The sequence below is a fragment of the Danio rerio genome, chromosome 5 (genome assembly GCF_052040795.2).
Source record: "Danio rerio strain M-AB ecotype USA chromosome 5, GRCz13ab, whole genome shotgun sequence".
NCBI classification, from domain to species: Eukaryota; Metazoa; Chordata; class Actinopteri; order Cypriniformes; family Danionidae; genus Danio; species Danio rerio.
In genome coordinates this window covers 46,792,531-46,808,415 of record NC_141025.1, presented here as the reverse complement: position 1 = coordinate 46,808,415, position 15,885 = coordinate 46,792,531, and the positions used below count along the sequence as shown (strand labels likewise).

Below are 15,885 nucleotides of genomic sequence, written 5' to 3'. Positions count from 1 at the left end.
CTGCCATGTTATTGACTACAACACCCAGTCATGCCACAAACACACACACAACCGGTTCCAGATCAACACTGATTGCACTCTCACAGCTGAAGCCACTCACACAATGATTGTTTGGACTATTTATACCCCTTTGTTCCACACACATGTTGCCGAGTCTTGTTTATCTGTAGGTGACATTACAACGCGTTATCCTGGTCTTGTTTCTCTGTGTTTTGAACCCAGCCTTGTTTATTTAGTTTTCCTTGTCTGCCGCCTGCCTTTCGACCTCTTGCTTGTTAAATTGACTAAGACTCTGGATTGCCCTCATACATCTGTTTGCCGGTATTGACCACTGCTTGCCTGACAATTCTAATAAACCTGCACGTGGATCCAAACTTCTGTTGTTGGTGTCACTCCCCGTTGTTACAATATATATATAAATGAGTTATTAAAACTATTCTGTTTAGAAATGTGTTGAAAAAATCTATATATACACACACACACAAACACACAGTGTTTCCTCTAGGATTTTTTTTTTCAGCTGTGGCGGCAGATCTTTTACACAAATCACTACCTATAGCGTTATTTCAATGACAAATTGAAATATGTTTTGAGCGCAGTATTACAAGTCGAGATTGCAGTTATGTAATACGAGCATGCAAATATATTTGCTTGCGCGCCAATTTCCTCTGCTCGTGCACAAAACTTTTTGCGCGCCCTCAAATATACGCTGCTCAAGCTCTGATATTCTTGTGTGCTCTCAAATAAACGCTGCTAAAGTGCGATTTAGTGCGTTTATGTAATAAGTATGTCTCCAACATTTATTAGATTGGCATTAGGAATATTTATGAATTTCTCCAGATCTACAGAGCGGCATTACTGCTTCCTGTAGTAAACTGAAATGGCAATAAACTCCAGCAAGATAAAATCATTGTATGCAGAACCACAGACCTTTATCTATTAATAAAGTATTATTATGAAAACTGTGTTCATCTTAACTGAAAGTTACATCGTGTTTGCTGGCATCACACATCACACACCTGTCAGTCAGTCAGTCTGTCAACACATCACCTTATACAAATAACGCGCAGCACTACTACGTTTAAAAAAAAGTTTGCGCTATATACAGTATATATATATATATATATATATATATATATATATATATATATGGAGAGAGAGAGAGAGAGAGAGAGAGAGAGAAATAATTTACTGTGAATTTGGAGAAGCACTTTAGCAATGAAACCAAACGAGAATTTGGAGAAGCACTTTAGTAACGAGACCAACATCCTGTAAGTACATTCAGACTTGTTTCAGTTGTTGTGTATGGTTTGAAGACTTGTTTTCAGCTGTTTGTGTAAAGTTGTAGGACATTTAAAGTTGTTTTCAGTTGTGTATAGTACTAGAAAAATTTAGCCACTGTTTCCTTGGTTACTATAAGAGCTTGTGTGTCGAACGTGGACGGTTTTGCCTCGTCCGCTGCAGTTTCGGGCGTTGTTTTACTTGGGAGGCATGTCCAAACGCCAGGTAAACACTATATATTGAGCACGCTAGCTTTAGTTTGCAGGAGAAGCACTTTAGCAACGAGACCAACAGCCTGTAAGTACATACCTCTCTTTTCATCCTGATGATCCCTCGTTTCCAGCTCGCATCTCAGCCTGCCTGTTGGACATTTCACACTGGATGAAAGATCATCATCTTCAGCTTAACCTCGCAAAAACGGAAATGCTTGTAGTTTCTGCCAACTCGACTCTACACCATAACTTTTCAATCCAGATGGATGGGGCAACCATTACTGCATCCAAAATGGTGAAAAGCCTTGGAGTAACGATTAATGACCAACTAAACTTCTCTGACCACATTTCTAGAACTGCTCGATCGTGCAGATTCGCACTCTATAACATCAGAAAGATCCGACCCTTCTTATCTGAACATGCAGCTCAACTCCTTGTTCAAGCTCTTGTTCTCTCCAAACTGGATTACTGCAACTCTCTACTAGCTGGGCTTCCAGCTAACTCTATCAAGCCTCTTCAACTGCTCCAGAACGCAGCAGCATGAGTGGTCTTTAATGAACCTAAAAGAGCACATGTCACTCCGCTGCTCTTCCGTTTGCACTGGCTGCCAGTTGCTGCTCGCATCAAATTCAAAGCTCTGATGTTTGCCTACAAAGCGACTTCTGGCTTTGCTCCTACTTATCTGCTCTCACTTTTGCAGGTCTATGTGCCCTCCAGAAACTTGCGTTCTGTGAATGAACATCACCTCGTGGTTCCATCCTAAAGAGGGAAGAAATCACTTTCCCGAACGCTCGCGTTCAATCTGCCCAGTTGGTGGAATGAACTCCCTAACTGCATCAGAACAGCAGAGTCACTCACTGTTTTCAAGAAACGACTAAAAACTCAACTATTTAGTCTCCACTTCACTTCCTAATCTGCAATTGCCTCTCTGGATATACCACTAACTGTACTCAAAAATAAATAAATAAATAAATAAATTAACTAATACTTTCCTTCTTAGACTTTACAGACCTGAAACTTGCCTATAGCACTTATTCATTGTTGCTCTTACAGTAGTGTAAATTGCTTCCTTGTCCTCATTTGTAAGTCGCTTTGGATAAAAGCATCTGCTAAATGACTAAATGTAAAATGTAATGTAAATTTACATACAATATTTTACTGTAAAAGTAATGCAATTATAAGCCAGTAATTTACTGCAAATTTAAGGTAAAAAAAATTACGGGGTACAGTAGCAAAGTGCCAACAGTGTGCCTTAACAAACCTCCTTTTCAGATCAGCACGTCCATGAGTCCACAAAGTTGGCAAATGGATCTGCTATTTAAACCACGTGGTGCAAACGCGAAAATGTTAGCTGCTCCAACCTGAAAATAACAACAAATCACGTCCTTTGAGCCTGGGGCCATATTGCTCTGAGTGTATGATTGGGCCCTGAGTCTGAAGGGTACCATTATATTGTAGATGGAGATGGAGTGAAGATCATCCTCACAGGAGTGATCTGTTTTTTCATAGAGACTTGTGAACTTCGTTTAGTATTAGGTGCATTGTCTTGGGAATCCCAACTGATGCTCTGAAGTGGAATTACTTTGAAGTTCACTGCATTAAAAGTGCTTAGACCAGTTGGCTTAACATTATATGGCTACGCTGTGTAGAACTAAATCGGTTTGCATGTCTTTAGACTGGAATGCTTGAGGCTATTTGAACACAGGTCATTTTTTACCTCAAACCATGGCTACTTTTAATCAGAACTGTCAACAGGTGCACATTTTTCACTCATCTCTCAGAAAAAAAAAACTTGATGTTTTGTTTTGTTACAGCAGGTTTTATCCCAGATTCCCAGCAACTTTATTTAAAAAAAGAAAGCATGCTGTAACATACTTTACTTGATGTAGGAATTGATTTTAAAAAGATGGTTTTGGCATTGCGGGGTTATTTACCTTTGAATAAATCATGCATGGTGTTATAAATCGATCAACATTTCTGTTTCTTCTTCGCTATTATAGTGCACATGTGTTTTCGCTCTGCAACTGATAATCTTCTAGCATGACAAACTTCATAGCTCTGCGACTGTCAGATCCAGTGAGCTCTCATCGGCCCATGTGTTCTGACTTGGTTACAGCAGTTAGATACTTGTGTGGCATGTGACGGCTGCACTTGTTGAAGAGGCTCAGGAAATAACATGATGAAGAATGAACACACAGGTCATGACCGAAAAAAAATACTTCTGTCTTTTTAAGTAGTTTGCAAGCAAATTATGCCGAAAAGAGCTTTTCTTAAAACTAACTGAACATTTTTAGACATCTTTGAGGTCACTTTTAGCCAGATGGTACCAGATGGCTTTCAGTTCACATTTTCTCCAGCAGAACGACCACAGATGTAGTTGTAGCATCATATTATGGCTAATCAGATTTAGGTATAGATTGACTAACGGAAATTGCCAAATACTTTAAATTTTAATTTTAAAACTATGCATAATCTGTTTTGTTGAACTGTGATTCATATATGGACGAGAAGACAAGAGCAATGAGATAATTAGCATTATATTATTTAATTTTATTAAATTTAATTTTTATAAAAATTTTACAGCCCGTGATTGATACGCACATAATGGTTTTATATTATCTTCTTCACTGTCCACTATTTTATTACAACTTAAAATTTGTTTAATTGATTGCTCATCAGATTAGCTCAGATTTCTAGCTGTTCATGAATGAAAATCAAATATGATGTATCATACCCAATTATTACCAGAGGACAAAGCTATGTTAGAATTTAATAAATAGGTCAAGTTTCAAATGTGTGTATATGCTGTTCTTTTGAACTTTGTTTTATCAAAGAGTCATAAAAACATTTAAAGATAATAATAATAAGTGTTTCTTGAGTGCCAATTCAGCATTAATGAATGATATCTGGAGGATCATGTAACTCAAGACTGAAGTATTGATGCTGATAATAAAGCTATGCCATCACAGTAATATATCACAGTAATATATTACTTTTAAATGTATTTCTAAATTTAAAAAAACACTTTACTGTAATAATAGGATGCAATTTATAAATAAAATATAATTGTATGATATAATATAATTTTCTATATGTTATCAGTTTGTACTAGGCTAATAAAGCCTGTATCAACAGCACAGAGACAGCAATAATCCAACATAGTTTGGGTTTTCAAGTACTCACATACCAGTAGAAATATAAACCAGAAGATAAATCAGTAGACACACACACGATTTGACCTTTAAAGGGCTCCAATTGTACCCCTTTTACAAGACGTTCGATAAGTCTTTGGTGTCTCCAGAATGTGTCTGTAAAGTTTCAGCTCAAAATATCCATCAGATAATTTAGAATAGCCTCTAGAACATGCACATTTTGGCATAAAAGTTTTTGCAGCCTGTGCTTTTAAATGCAAATGAGCTGGGGCCTCATGTACGAAGACTTGCGTGGAAATCTTACTAAAACATTGCGTACGCACAAAGCTGTAAATGTGAAAAAATGTGAAAGATCTGAAAAAATTCAGATGTATGAAACACTGCGTATGCCAAATCTCACGCATATTCTTTTGTACATCCGAATGAACGTGAAACTGAGCGCAACATGCACAAGCGCAAAACCCCTCCCTGCCTCCTCCCCCGTATGAATATGCTAATGACTCTACTTTGGCAAAACCAAAGGAAAAAGCAATGACAAAATCAAGCAAAAAGAGAAACTTAGAACAGAATGTGAATTGGAGGTAGACCGGAGAAAAGCGGCGTTATTTGCAAGTTTTGTTCTCCGGAATTAACAAAAAAAGAAAAAAATAGAGTGGGAGAGTTTAGCTGATGCGGTTAACACAGTTGGGTCTGAACATCGCACTGAGTGAATTAAAAAAGAAATTGTGTGATTTATAGCTGTAAAATGTTGCAGTACCCTTAACAGTCTCAGTGGCGCAGCTCGTAAGACGCATGTCAACATGTTTTGACACGTTCGAGCATGAACTCTGTTCAAATCCAGCATCTGATGAACTCTTTCTTCTTTTTTCCACCGCTACATATCAGATTTTGCCTACTATTTATCACGAGTAAAGACAAGTAGGAATCATTAACAAGTTTGTGCATCATATTTTATTTACACATTTATTGAATGGAATGTTTCTGATTCACGCATGCAAATTCATCTTCAGATGGCGCCTTTATAGCAATGTGCGTGCAGTAGATAGCTCAGATTACATTGGGAAAACAGGCAACTGCTGCAAATTGCGCTTTAATGTTTGGCCGGTCAACTGTATGGTATGGAAACCCTATATACCTGCTAGATGAACCTGTCTCATACAGCCGCAAATGCAAGGCTCAGACACTTTGTAGAGAGGAATTTAACACAACTGCCTCTAGGAGTCGCCAATGGAAATAAAACAGACACGCACAAAAAATATGCGTACGCCAGCCATAAAGCTGGCGTGGAGCTGCGCACATTCCCACGTTCAGTTCATTGTTAGTAAATCCAAACGTGAGCGATTCTGAGCGTGAAACCTGGCGTATGCAAAGTTTTTGTGCGTACGCAGCGTTGATACATGAGGCCCCAGGACTTTACGTTCCCTACTTCAAAATGGAACAAAAGTAGGATTCTGTAGGGATTTACCCGGCTGTTTTCCCTTCTTCCTCATCCCCTGTCTTTGAGGTACTGAATTCGGTATCAGTAGACAAGAGAGACCGTGTTCACTCCGCTCCGCGCTCATTTAAATTGTTTTTTTTTTTTATAATCAAATGTCCCTGTGTTGCTTGACACAACATATCGATTATGAAATTTGTTGCCAATGCATTTAGAAATCAATTTCTAGTGGTTTAATTGATTCGTTGTTGCAGCCCCAGTTGTAACAATATTGGTATAATTTTTTAAAACATGCATTTTTAATTAAAAGATAATCTTTCAAAAGATTTTTTAAAATGGTGGCATACGGAAGGGCAAAAATCAGTACGTCTGTGTATTCTCATCTGTTTAAACACAAAAAAAAATGTAAATGTGAAGCTGTTATTTGACATTGCCAATGGAAAACGTATATAAAGAAAACATTTGTTCAAAACAAAAAGCAGTGGTTAGCAGAAAGCTAAAATTAATTAAATGCCACATTTAAGCATTTACCTCGTTACTAAAGACAATTTGGGAGAGTACATTTAATCTTTTAAACAAGTGAGAAAACATGTAACAATGAATTATATTTTAAGCAGCATGCATCATGGCTGAATACAAACTCTAATGAGCTTTCAACATAGATTAATTTGTTTCAATATTTATAAGCCAACAATTATAATTCATTACATATATTCAAGTGATCTACAGCTTGCAGAATTACATTTCTCCTGGTTTTGAGCTGTGAAATTGACAGCACTACAATCTAGTGTCATTGTACCATAATTATATGGGATTAAATTGGCAGTGCACCAGACAGTGAATAGGTGTGTTTAACTTCCACTTTAAAAGCAACCAAATTGTTCCAGGCCTAAGCACACCATGTCACTCCTCTAGAAGGGGGACCTGCTCCTTTCAGGTCCCCAAAACTTTGTTCCAAAGAATGGCCAAAACACATAAAAAGTTTCCAATTTATATCTGAAAACAGTGTCATGTAAACACCTACTAAAAATGCCTTTCTAAATACCACTCCAGGTGTATTCCTGAGTCATGATGAAGCTGAATGAAGGCCAAGGCTGTCTGCGCTCTCCAGCCCTGCAGGGGGAACGACTGGCTGACTTTGAGGAATACAGCTGGCGGACTATCAGACAGGTAGTTGAGAGGATTTAATGTGGAACAGTTTGCTTTCTGCGGCAGTGAACCTGCTGCAAACCGAGAGGAGAAAGAGATGTAAGATGAATCCAGGCAGATCACAGTATGGCCTGAGAAAGTCAGCCAAAACATGGGAGAATGGGCTTCACGGATCCATAAAAGCTTTGAATTTGTCCGTGTGAACAATTGAAACAAAAGTATGACACGCATTTGTAATTTTCAGATTTATTACTGAAACACTGATGACAAAAGCAGCAGCGTAGCTTTGTCGATTGAGACGTCTATGAAAAAAATTCTTCTTCCAAAATTGGGACTTTTGAAACAGCACGAATGACTGTTGTCAGTGTACAGCTGAGTACTTGTCTCAAGCGCCAAGACTTGCTAATTTCCTTCTTTTTGAAGATAATGTGCATTTCACGCTTGTTAGGAAAAAAGTTAAAGCCTGGTGAGACTCGGTTTCCCTGGAAAAAAAAAGACAGCACAATGAAAACAAAAACAGTCCTGCAGGATGTGTGACAGCACTCACCTCCGAACCCTGCAGTTGCTCGCTGGTTTCAAATCACCCTAATGACCACATAATGACCTCATTTGAGTCACCTGCTGCTGTGACCAGGCTTGACCTGGCATCTCTTCTGGAAAAAAAGCTGTAGGGTTTCAGAAATGCCTCCAAAAAATATGTGCTCTAGCTTTTTTTAAGCAGCCCAATTTTGTAAAGATAAAGACTTTAAAAGTTTTTTAGTAAACTGATAAGGAGCTCAAACATACAACGGAGCACATCTGAGACAAAGAATGTTATGGGAAGGAAACTATCTCACTGGATTCATCCTGTCCTGTGAACAAAGGCCTTTGCCAGATGAGACCCCTGGGACCTTTGCACTACTCTTAAACACTCAGAACATTTATGCTGCTTTAAATTTCCTTTTACATCTTTCCCTTGATATCTCAGCTCAGGGATATTGTTTTCCAGAGCTGCAGGTCTTTATTTCGAATGCTCTGAATCACATATGTTCGCCTTTTCCTGGTCAACGTTTTATATTTCGACATGGTTTTAGTTATAAGTTCAAATAGCCACATTTGACAGATCACTTTTGTTGTGCAGTCGCCTTCAATTTGGATTCTAAGCTGAGCCTAATTGTAGTGGCATTGAATTTTCATTTGTACACACTTAAAAATAAATGTTTATTCTTGGCATGTTTTATTCGATGGAGAAATTTTTTACATCTATGCAGCCATTTTTAGATTGTTAAAATGTTCTTCACGCAAATAAAAACAAAGGACTTTTTGCTGAAAGATTATTTAGTATAGGCAAAAATATTTCTTATGACAAGAAAATTAAAATGAAATCTCCCGTTTGGAACCTGTGTTTTTAAGAGCGTGCTAAAAGAGAATCATCATGATCTGAGGTGTTGATGTTCCTATTATTTTGAACCATAGCATTGTTTGAAAGCAACATTACCTCCTCAATGAACATTGAGTGACCGTTCAGAATTAGGAAGCTTGGGTCGTTTGTGCCAATTCCCATGAAATCTCTCGATATTTCTTTCAGTTGTTCTCCATTCGTAATTAGTCGTGGTCAGGCTGATCAAAGGACTCGGGCGGCCGGTTGCATGTGAACCAGCATCTCTCGTGATGACATTCACAAACCAGAATGAAATATGAAATATCAAGTTTCCACGGATGCATGGACTTGTAAAGAAAAAAAGCGAAGGAATTGGGGGATTTTCACACCGATAATGTGAAACATTTGGTGCATGTTGTTGGCCTCTGAAGAGGAAAATCCGGAGCCAAAAGCGGTCTGGCAGTAAAACAGAAGCAAGTCAAATGCTAAAACAACAGCAGTCATTGAGAATCACTGATTTAGATGTCATTATAGCGTTTTCCTATGCTAGATAGCCGGGCTCTCATGGAGACTAGAATGATTTGTGCACTCAGGCATAGCACGGAGTGGCTTACCATGAAAGAAGCAAAACAGACATGTTCTCACTTGCGTTCCACTTACACATCACAATATGTTGCCAGAAAAATAACCACTTTTTGCAGCTGCAATAAATATGTTGCTTTATATAAAAAAGCCCCTTTGCGAAATGAAAGCACTTTTTTTTCAGGCTACATTTGTGTGACAGTGATGTATCAAAAAACAAAAACGATAGCATTTTGTCGACATAGATATGATAATGTTGACAAAACAATACCCGTTGACAATGATTTTTTGAAAAAACTTTTATCTTTCATACCAGACCAGTAGTTGGCGATATCACTTTGTTAAGAAGCAAAATATATACCTCTGTACATATACAGTCCTGTGCATCCTTGAAGTTTTAGTTATGCAAATGACATTGCATTTTTACAATATCATGTTTACAAAGAGACAATAATGATACGTCTCTGTTTTTTTAACGTACACTTTGAAAACCATTTTCGAATGTCTGTTTTCACGACCCACACATTTTCAGGATGCACAAATATAAATGTAAGACTAAAATGCATTAGAAACATAACATTAAAAATAGTGCTATGTGAAAACTCCTCAAAGTAAAAAAAAATAAAAATCTTTGAATGAAAACTGAAATGATTTAGAAAAAAATTAGGATGGAAAACCTATGATGGAAACGCGCATAGCAGCCTGATCCCACCAGGAAACATAACTATTTTATGTTTTGTCAATTTAGTGGCTAATTCATATGAATTTGTACAACTTCACTCGCACAAAAAATTTAAAAAGGAGGCATGGAACCCATCCCCACCGCTAAACCCAGCTGCTTTCAGGGAATAAGCAAATCAAACTAAATTGTACGAATGAGATCATACGAATTCATGCTAATTAGCCACTAAATCAAAAGAATTTGATTTACCCAATTAATTGCTTCATGTGCATAGAATCATAGTTGATTTTTGACTCAAGAAAATTATGTGATTGGATTATTGAACTAATTAGAACAGTGGTTCCAAAAGTGGGGGTTGGGACCCCCTTGGTTGTCGCAGAACATTGATGGGGTTGCTTGGTGATTTCCAAAAGTCAAATAAATGTATAAACTATTAGAACTATATTTCTATATTACTATATTTTTATCCATAACGCACAGAAGAAAAATAGTAGTTAATAGTTACATAAAAAACAGCAAACATGCAAATGAAAAGCCATTAGCCTTTACATTTTTTTTTCATAGGATTATTGTGTTTACATTAAATTAACAGCACATCAATAGTGTCATCTGCAGCAGATTGATTTTAGGTTAAACATTCTGACTCCTTTATGACAGGCAAATACATAAAAAAATGAATCCAGGCCACAACAGTCTCATTAGATCAGGTTAAACAAATTATGACTACATAAATTATAGCCTATGGTTGTTAGACTGTTGCACTTTTTTGTGTTGTTAGTATGCTCATGTTTATACAGGCCTATTGTTGTGTGTGCAACATTTGTATATTTATAACCACCTCAGAGGAATGTAGGGGTCGCAATTCACTGGTATTGTTATTTTGCAGCTCACGGGCAGGGGTTTGGGAATCCCTGAATTAGAACACTGATCTGGGCATCATTTCAAATGTTGTTTTAATAATAATGAGAGAAAGTCCACCACGGGGCAGCACAGTGGTGCAGTGGGTAGCACAATCGCCTCACAGCAAGAAGGTCGCTGGTTTGAGTCCTGGCTGGGTCAGTTGGCATTTCTGTGTGGAGTTTGCATTTTTTCCCCATTAGGGCATGGGTTTCCTCTGGGTGCTCCGGTTTCCCCCACAGTCCAAAGACATGCGGTATAGATGCATTGGGTAGGCTAAATTGTCCATAGTGTATGTGTGTGAATGAGTGTATGGGTGTTTCCCTGTGATGGGTTGCAGCTGGAAAGGCATTTGCTACGTACATATGCTGTATAAGTTGGCAATTAATTTTGCTGTGGCTACCCCTCATAAATAAAGCGACTAAGCTAAAAATGAAATAAATGAATATTAAGATTTTTGCTCATAAATTAAAATTGAGGTTCAAATGAAAACAGGCTAACTGTGAGATAGAAATTCGCAATTTCAAGAAACTAATTTTAGAGAGAAGAGTGAGATATAAATGTGACCCTGGACCACAAAACCACAAAAATCGATTTAGATACAATCTAACATAAAAAAAAGTTAGATCTTTCTTTTAAGACAGAAATCATTAGAATATCAGGTAAAGATCATGTTCCATTAAGACATTTAGTACATTTCCTAATGTAAATATATTAAAACTATTTTTTGAGTAGTAATGTGAATTGTTAAGAACTTAATTTGGACAGATTTTAGGTTCATCATTCTCTTTGATTTTTGAACACTCAGATTCCAATATTGTCCTATAATAACAAATCAGATTTATTTAGATATTTATGATTGTTTAAATGTCATAATTAACATTAACATTTCTAAAAATAAAATATGCACTTGTAACTTGTTTTGGGGCAGGGTTACAAATGCCCCAAGTTTAACAAATAATATACTTTTATTTAGAAGTGGGCTTCCATACACGTTACAGACAAAAACAACTATGAATTAATTTACTTTACATGTAAAAAAATTTGTTGTATGTACAGAACATACATGCGTTTTCAAAATTATTTCATTTAAATTTTTCAGGTTATAGTATGTTAATAGAACACACTATGTTTAGAAAAGTATTGTTAAGAGCCCATACTAAACTGCACTGAGTAAATTACTTTAAAGCAAATAAACACTGCCAGCCTCCCAGCAGTTTATTATCATTCACCTGAGTACTTGCTCTGCTTTGTAAGACGCATTTGAGGTCAGAGCCGTGCAGAGCTGAGGTTTGCACAAATTTGTTTATCTGAGCCAAATGACTCACTTCATCCTGCTGCTTCATTTGGAGGTGAATGCGGTACAGAATTACCCTATGGCCACTCGCTCCATTGATTCAAACAGACCGGTAAGAGAAAGAGTCATGGCTTCCCCACCCATCAGATGTTCCCCTGCAGCTTCGAGTGAAGTTGCAGACTTTGTAGCAAACAGCGTTGTTTGAGACAGGTGCAGGTGGCAATCAAAGTCTTAACAACCAAAGCTATGGCCTCCAACCAAGCTGGATAAGCAAATAAACAGAGGGCGGCTTCAAGTGGACGGATGTGTAACTTCTGTTTGACGGCAGAAGTGTAACAGAAGCTAAACGACACTTTATCTGTTTAGCAGACTCGCTCAAAGTGTGGAAGCCATTGGCAGTGCAAAAGGCCACCGGCAGGGATACAGTGTGTTTTTAATTGCCCTCTGTATGCTTTCCCCATGTGTGGAGGCCACATCTAATCTAAACAAGTGGGTGCGAGGGTTTTTTTTTGTGTGAGGCAGATTAAAGGTGTCTGTGGTCTGTGTTAAAGAGTTTTAGTTGGCCTGTCCAGTCACCATCCTCGCAGGCTGCACATATGGGAGTCAACAGTACAAAGAAGCACATAAATCTCCAAAGTGCCTTTGTCAGTTTTACGCCTCAAATTAAGGATATAATGGGCAGAGGTGGGGAATGTTTTCCATTGAGATCATGTCGCTGACCTTCTATATCCGAGTCTTTTGCATTTGTTTCTTGTCACTGTGTTCTTGAGAACTGACGGGGGTTGCGCAAAATAAAATTCTCAGACTGAGTAAACTGCTGCACTGTCTACAATAAAATCAGTCTTTAAAAAGTAATAATAACACAAATGATAAAATTTTTTTTTTTTATTAAAAATATTAATTTTTTTAAACAGTTTCTGTTTTAACATATACAGTGAGCATATAAGTGAGTACACTTCCTTTTGCATATATATATATATATATATATATATATATATATATATATATATATATATATATATATATATATATATATATATTATACATGTTTCAGTTTTTTTTAAACAGTAATATTCATTAATATAAGAGTTTGGTTACCTAACATCTTTGGTAATAGAAAGAAAATGCATTTAAATTCAATAAGGTGTTGCGAAAAAATAACCTTTTTATTTAATATTTATATGTTACTCCTGTTCTGTCTGTCCTGTTTATATCAACATGTTAATTTGGGTTTGCAACTTTTTTGTTGCTATGATCTTATATTTTGTTTGTTTGCTTAATAAGTTCCAGTTGTGGCTTTGGTATGGACTAATCTAATGTATATGCACAATTATATTAATGTAAAGCATCCTTATATAAATTTAGAAGAGAGATCTGTAAGGTATGTACTCATTTATGCTGAGCACTGGACAAAGATATCTGTATCAGAAGCAATGAAATAAACAGTCAAATAAAAGGGGGAGAAAAAGGAAAAAGCCTCAAATCAAACAAAAATAAAAAATTAATAACAAATAACAATGTGAGGACTTGTAGATACACAAGAACCTGTTGTTACAGATAGGAGTTTATGCCTAATCATTGTTTGTTTGAAGTAAATAACAATCCCATTTCACCCAATAATTTCCCCTTGTATCTTTCCGTAACCAGAGGGACTAGCAATATTTGCTATGTTAAGGGAGCTTTTTCTGAGCATTCTCCTGAAGATTTAGCAATTGCTCTCTTGCATGTTTATATCTTCCAGACTGACCCCTATAGGAACATGGTGGAACATTACACATCCATGTTGAAGCCTATTTGTCTAAATGTAGTTATTTACATTTTTATCAATTTAAAGCATACTTGCTAAATAAAAGTGCAACATTTTTTGAAAATAAATAATAAACTTAGACATTTAGTTGACAAGTCATACTTGGCTTTATACTGGCTTTATTTTGTTAACAGTATGATTTGTATTACTTTTAGAAATGGCTCTGGACAAATTTAGTTTATTGTCCAATACAACTGTTGGACAAAATGTACATTCCTTCAGCAAAAACAGTTAGTATTCCAAGAAATACTGGAATGTAAGGCTTGATACAGAATCTAATTGAATCCAAATTTATATATATATATATATATATTTAAAAAAATCTTTTTTTTATATTTTTTTTTTATTAAGTTATAACATTCAAACAAATTGAACAACTATACTGCATTCTGATTTTTCATTTTATTAAGGATATTTATGATAAAAATAAAAAGATGAAATATAGCAAACTAAAGAAGGGATTTAAAGAATCTACATACAGTTTAATGCAAAATTATTTACCGCCCTCCTGTAAGATGTAAATTTATTTATTTTTTTTTCAAAACATTTTTAAGCATAGCTAATGTATTTAGTCTTTGTCATGGTTAAACACTATTTTACTAGTTATTTTGCAGAATGCTGGTATTCTATACTATACTTATACTTGTATAAGTGCAATTTGAAGGCTTAATTAGGTTAATTAAGTTATTTATTGAGTTATTGGAGAACATTGGTTTATTATGTAATCTGAAATTTTCCTTCTTAATTTGGATACCTATATTCACTCAAATTTTATATTTACTATTATAATAAATATAATTATTTATGCTTTTATTCCTCCATATGAAAAATATTATATGAAATACTAAAAAAAATCCTTGCATCATTTAAATATTTGAAAAAAAATTAATTTCACGAGAGGGCTGATATTTTAGCTCTCAACTGTATATGTACAAAATGTTTTGCCAATGTTATAACATTATTAATTCAATAAAACAAACACCAATCTTCTAAGGTGAACGTGAAACCATTGGTGACAACCTCTTTTTTTCTCTCTTTTTCAGTGTATATGAAAGCAGTATTTTTCTGTAACCATATGCAAAAGTCTTTTGTGAGAAAAAGCGAAGAGGAAAAAGAACATGTGAACGATTTAAACCTTTTTATGACTTTTCGGCCCTGTTGAAACACTGTACACCATTTTGCCATAAACCATCTTTGCAATTGCCAAATAACGACATTTTATGAGGCCTATGCCATGATGTAATTTTGGTCCTTTTATTTTGTAGTTTTGTACTTTGATATCAACCACTTCCTTTAAGAACATGGTTTTCCAATTACAAGCTAGATAACTGGCGCTAACACAGAGACTGTAACCTTAACAGCACATGACATGTTTGAGGCCAATAACACTGTGTTTTATCATTGTATCTAGTAAAATTTCAGTTTGCAGTATGCCAGGATTCCTTGAGTAGCATTAGCGTTTTTCTAAATCCGAGGTGCTACAATGCACCGCACTTTTAAGAGACTGTGAAATTGATTTAGACCTCCTTAGCTGAATGCTTTTTAACAGTGACAAATGATTGGACTCGTCTTTCCTCCTTTTGTAACTCACTGCCTGCTTTGTGTGTCTGGTTTAGATCTTTTGTTTTATGGGCCGACTCATGGACCACCACCGAGGTCTAATTGCTTCAACATAACCTTTCACTCCTTTGGTCATGATTAGTTTTCCTACTTCTTTATCATATGGCTGACAAACAACAGGGTCTGACATATTTGTGAATGCGCAGTTCATCTGTGTCAATGAGGTGAAGGTTTACGATGAATGTGCGTACACAGCAATCTGCCTTGATTATTCACTTTTATACAATAAGAGTACCAATTTAAGCACATTGTCTTGAACATTGATTTGACATTACTTTAGTAAAATGAAAGCACAGATCTGTAGGGTCATCTTGGTTTAAAATTTACATTTTTTTTTTAAATTTGATAAAATATACAATACAAATTCTGTAATGTTTCAGTTTTAGTTAACCCGTATACAGTTTAAATTTA

At 36.0% G+C, this 15,885-nt stretch overlaps 1 long non-coding RNA gene across 1 annotated transcript in view; it reads left to right on the top strand.

Moving 5' to 3' along the window:
- Positions 1-9,784, top strand: part of LOC141385594 (uncharacterized) — a 63,943-nt gene extending 54,159 nt beyond the window's left edge. The window contains exon 3 of the long non-coding RNA XR_015491704.1: positions 7,134-9,784. This is a non-coding gene — a long non-coding RNA (uncharacterized LOC141385594). The remainder of the gene's footprint in view (positions 1-7,133) is intronic.
- Positions 9,785-15,885: the final 6,101 nt, after the last annotated feature.